General features: G+C 43.1%; 1 long non-coding RNA gene across 1 annotated transcript; it reads left to right on the top strand.

Moving 5' to 3' along the window:
• Window positions 1–492: 492 nt before the first annotated feature.
• On the top strand, window positions 493–2,346 carry LOC109302619. Its single transcript, XR_002098867.1, has 2 exons — window positions 493–1,022; window positions 1,948–2,346. It is a non-coding gene; the product is annotated as an uncharacterized LOC109302619 (long non-coding RNA).
• Window positions 2,347–5,556: the final 3,210 nt, after the last annotated feature.

Genomic DNA, 5,556 nt, shown 5'->3' on the forward strand with positions numbered 1-5,556 from the left:
TGGCTGCGGGGGGGGGGCAATCCAGAGCAACGGCGCACGCGCGTGATAATACGGGAGGGGGGCGGGGGAGACACTAGACCGGGGAACAGGGCATGCGCTCTAGCGACTGGCGAGGAAAGGAGTTGCGGCGTCGAAGCAGGGGCGCATGCGCCCTCAGCTGGAGAGGGAGGGGAAGTATCTGACGCGCCCACGCGTCAGGCGCGCGAGAGAAGCCGACTGCGGCTGAGCGCTGCGCCTCAGCCACATCCGGGTGCTGTGAGATTGCGGGTGGGGCCGTTTCTGCGCCTGCGCAGTGAAGGGCGAAATAAGCGGAGCGGGGCGGGAGTGGAGTGGCCGTCCGGGTTCTGCGCGCTTTGAGTTCCAGGGGGGGGCGGGGCCGCTTTTTTGGGGCGCTCCGCATTTGCCGCGCGGCCTGGCACGAGATGGAGCTCCGTCTCGGCACTGAGCGCTCCCACTGCTGCCCGGGCCTGTGCAGGACCCGCAGCTGAGTCTGCCTCAGTCTTTGCACAGGGGTTCGTGCTGGTCACTGCCCCCATCTCCTCACCCCTGGTTCTTCCAGGATTTCCCCACTGCTGAGTAGTTTCCGCTTTTATTTTTAGTCCTGTGACCCTGGCGTGAATGGCACTCGGCGGGTCTCACCGTCCTACCAATCCTTGGACCTTGCCCCACTGTTCAAATTAAAGCTGGATGGAAACTGGCTATAGGCGTGTGAACTGTGTGGGCAGTTGGCTCTTTTTTTATAGCTGGCTCGTAGTTTTTTATCATGTGAGAATTATTTTGCATGTATGGCTGACCGTCTCCATTTATTGTATGATTCAGTTAATGGCATAATATATATAATGTGTACCAGGGGCCTTGGGCCCCCAGGCTTGTTATCTGCTGCAGTTTCAACTTTTTTTAGCTGTGTTCACCTGGTGCTGATGCCCATGGAGCAAGGGTGGATGCACCCAGTTTTTATGAGGCTTCCTCATTGGCATCAGCCTTTGTGAGCTGTTAGCTGGCCTATTTTTAGTGTGTTTAAGGTGTGCTAATTTTAATCTGAGCGTCCTAGGGTGTTAACTAAATGCCTCACAAGTCTCACTACATCACAGTTGCCTTTATCAACCAGTTTCAGAATTTTACCAAGAAATCACATTTGGTTATTTGGCAAGTGACAGCAGCCTTTATTTTGCATGTAGGTTACTTGCCTTAGCCTCTTATTCAGGTTAAGAGTGGTAGCAACAAACTCAGCTCCTTTTCTATCAATAAATAACTTACTGTATTTATTCCACTCTAGAACAGCGGGGCAGGTGGGATGAGGAAGGAGGATCACAACTGTTTCTCGCCTCTACCCTGTTCCTCTGAGCACATTGTGTTGAAATGCTGCACGCAGAGAAAGGCAAAGAACAGCAGTGGCCTCTTGTGGCTGCAGGCTAGATGTGTGCTGAGAGCCATCAAGTAATGTTACCAATGTGTTGTAGGATAAACTACAACCATTGGGTGTGCCAAAGAGAAGACAGCTGTTCGCAAGATCACAGTGAACCTTTAACATGTGGGCTGACACCAGTATTCCATCAGCTGCAACTCGTTGCACCCTGAGGAGTTAGCTTTTAAGTTTTGTGCTTTCTACAATATTAACTTTTCTCACATCATTCTTTTGATGAGGTTTTATCCCACAGAGGAACTGGAGCTCCTGACTTCCATTTTAGCTTTGCCACTGTCCTGCTATGTTTTGCAAGAAGTCCAGAAAGTGTGCACATGCACATAGCACCTTCTCTCCATTTTCTGTGTTCAGAATAATGTATACTGACTTTAATAATAAGTACAACTGTACCTACTTGCTTTTCTATGAGCTTTGCAGAAACAACAGAGCTGTAGGAGCCAAAACTGGATTCTCTTCTGACTCGCACATCACCAGTAATGCTGTTAACTACATTCCACCTGCAGTATCTTTTTCTTTATTCATAGGAAGGAGTACAAAAGGGAAGAGACCAGTTTTTATTTCAGCTACGAGAATGTGTATCACTGAAGAGAGAAATAAAACTCCAATTCACAGCCAATTCTTTATGAGGTCACCAAGAAAAAAATATGTATAAAACCCCATGTTTCTCATTTTGACAGTCATTTTCCTGAATAGTAATGCCATTTATTTTCTCTGTACCTTCCTTCCTTGTACATAAAATGGATGTAATAAACTTTGCTCGCTTGCCTTTTGTACCCCTGGATGAAAGTTGCAGCATAAATGCCTGCAATTATTTTTGGCCTTAGGCCAAGTAATACTTTTTTATTTATGTGTACATACTCTTTGAGATTTTAAATCCCTTTTTTTTATATATATGATTTGTAAATAAACATAAAATTCACTACGATTTCTTGTTTGCCTGGTCTCTTAACTATTCTAATCCCAAGACATTATACCTGTGTGAAAGACCAAGTTTTCAAATAAGCTGCGACTATCACAGCCAGAACACTAATAAGCCTTCTAGACATATTGAGCTCAAGTAATATTTTTTTTTAAACATATAATGGACACTTGATATTTCTGTTGTTTCATCCAAGCTTCCTAATATTGTGTACACGCATTCACTCTCCAATTGCTCTTTAAAGACTAGCAAGTATACATTCTCACTTACATAGATGTGTCAGGGTGCTTGGGGTCAGGCAGCCTCTGGAGCCACTGACAGGTGGGGGTCAGGGCTAATTGTGGAGTCAGCTGACCCAGGGAGCTGGGAGGTGAGGCTAGGCCTGATGAAGGGACTCACCTGATTGGAGGAGGGCTGGGCTTAGGCAGGGCCACCTCCTTGGGCCCCTCCATAAATCGCTCCCTCTGGGCTCACCCAGAGCCTCCTATAAATCCTACAAATACAAGCCCTCACTCCCTGTCCTTCACCTGGCCTCTGAACAGGCCTCCAATCTCTCAGAAGCTGCCACCTTCCTGCTAGGTGGTATTCCTTCCCCAGCTCCTAAGGTGTTACTACCAGCCCTGCTCTCAGGGTCTGGACTTACAGCTTGCCAAAACTTGTTAAGTGGCCCTCCAGCCGAAATAATTGCCTGTCTCTGCCTTACACCCTGCCTAAATCCAGCCTTCCTCCAATCAGGTAACTCCCTTCATCAGGCCCAGCCTCACTTGCCAGCTCCTTGGATCAGCTAAGTCCACGATTTTGGCAAGTATGCCACAAAGAGTCCAGAGCATGAGACAGTACAAGTCTAATAATTAGCCAGTGTCACTGAATTCAGTTGCCATCAGGATGAAGCAACACTGAATTTGGTAGCACCTACCTGCAGTTCCTGCAGGGAACCCACAGTTCCTGAAGGCCAAATTCTCAGCCAAGCACGGACCCCTAACTCCTGTCACGGACAGCTAATTTTACTTGGCACCTGGGACTTGCATGTCGCATACCCTGGCTGCCTGTGCTACTTATGACATGCCTGCCACTGGTTGGCCACCACTAGCCTGTCGTTTCAGCACATGGTTAATGATTTTGTGAGCTCAAAGGAAGCACAGAAAGGCTTCTAGTGGTCAAGGGGTTGGGGAAGAACCCCTGCTTTTGCTGATTAGTTATTTAATGCTTGAAACATGTCTTAGGTAAACTGAAATGTAAATTCCTTCTTCCTATATCCCAGCTTTTCCATTTAAGGCAAAACAAGAAAACACTTCTCCCCAGTGACAGTATTCTCAACTTTCACATCAAGTTGAAGCAGTGTTTACCTAAAACTTTTACACTCTCTACACTCAGATTTAAAATGAAAAGCGTTTACCTTGGGGAGTGGGGTTCCAGTGAGGGAGAAAGAATTAAATTAGGATCCTTTCTTGTCTGTAATTCTCTCTCACCAAAATAAATGTTTTCTATTTTCTGTCACTTTTATCTGTTTGTTGAACACCTAATATTAGAACTTGATGTGACCCCTTTCACTTCTCCACAAAGTCACACAAATAACACATTTGTAACATTTTGTTTGTATATTGCAGTATTCCTTGTCACAAGCATTAATGCCCAAAAGCTGTCCCTACCCCCTAAATCATTTGTTTGGCAGCTTGAAAATTATGAGAAGATTTGTTTGTTTTTTAAGCCATAACCCTTTTTGTATTTTTTCACTTGTCTTTTAGTTTTTACTTTTAATATGCCTTTAGGTTTCAGCATTTCAAACCTTCCTGTGTAACCATAAGAACTAAAATTGTTTTTGTTTATTTTTAGTGAAAGTCAAAATGTTCATGTAATATAACTCTTAGTTATCAGGCTTTAAGGGAAAAAAATACCAAATACCCCAAGATTCTGCATGTTGTTGTGAGAATTGGGAACACTCAAATTATATATTTTTTCATGTAAGAGCATGTGGCAAAAGGAAAGATACGTTGCCAGTATGGCAGAGGTTTTGTCCTAGCATTAATTTAGTTGTACTTTGTGTGGGGAAAGTACTCTGGTTTTCAATGCTGTCAAAAAGGAAATTCATTCAGTAAAACTCTTTTCCTGAAAATATAGTAGAGTGGTGAAAAAAATCAATATTCAGTGTTCATTGTGCAAAAATGTTCCAAAAGTGGTAGCCAAACAGGTGCATAAAATGTGTTAACTGCTTGAGTGACAGATTATTTCTACTTGGAGAGCAATACATTGGGCACATCATTTAGGCGTAATTTCTTTATGCTTTATTAATCAGGGTTTAATTCAAATTGGTGATCTAAAAGATAAAGTCAGCCTACTCTTTGACAATACAATGAGCTCTCTGATTCCCCTCATTTCATGTTTAACAGCTGTGGATTTGTATACCAGTAGTAATTATGCTTTATTCATCCACTGCGGTTTTAAGACACAGCTTTACCTTTGAGGTAGCATGGAACTGCTGCTACAAGGCAAATTCTATTTTAAAGAGGCAAAATTCTTTGCTGGGCATGCATAGTGAATTTGACCACATATATTAAGAAGTTTTGATATACTTCCCTCTGCATGCAGAGCCAACACTCCTGGGAAATATATAGGAAGTGAAGGGTATTCTATACTACAAGGGACACTTGGTGAGAGCAGGCTCTGCAATCCAGGGATGTAGTATCTCACTGCGCTATCCACTATGAGCATTTATGGTTATCAAGAAGCATTCTTCCTTGTTTCTATAACTTTCCTGAATCTGACATGGAAATAGATATGATTGCAAATCCAGCCTATAAAAAAGTATGATGCAGATGTGTGTTAAACTATTTAGTTTCATTTAATTGGAAAGTCTTGGCAACAAACACACATAGCCTTGGAATTTAATTCATTCATCTTCTATTTTCTCTTTGAATTATTAGTGTAAAAAAAAGACAAGCCATAGTTTTTGACTGTTTTATGCATCAAATATATACATTGTGTTTGTATTATGTGTAAAAACTACCCAATGGCCAATCTGATGTACATCAAGAAAGATTTTAGCAGAAGAAAACCACCAAGGTGTATGCTATAATTAAGTATACAGTAATTAACTGCTCATAACATGAAGAAAGTAATTCTGTTAGGCTTAGGCACCAGATGTCCAGGGGTATGCAATTGCAGTGGCAAAAACAGTAGCGGAACAAATCTGTGCTGCTACTTTTTGCTGTAGTGC

This window comes from Gavialis gangeticus, unplaced genomic scaffold (genome assembly GCF_001723915.1).
Source record: "Gavialis gangeticus isolate Ggan-Ray unplaced genomic scaffold, GavGan_comp1, whole genome shotgun sequence".
NCBI lineage: Eukaryota > Metazoa > Chordata > Crocodylia > Gavialidae > Gavialis > Gavialis gangeticus.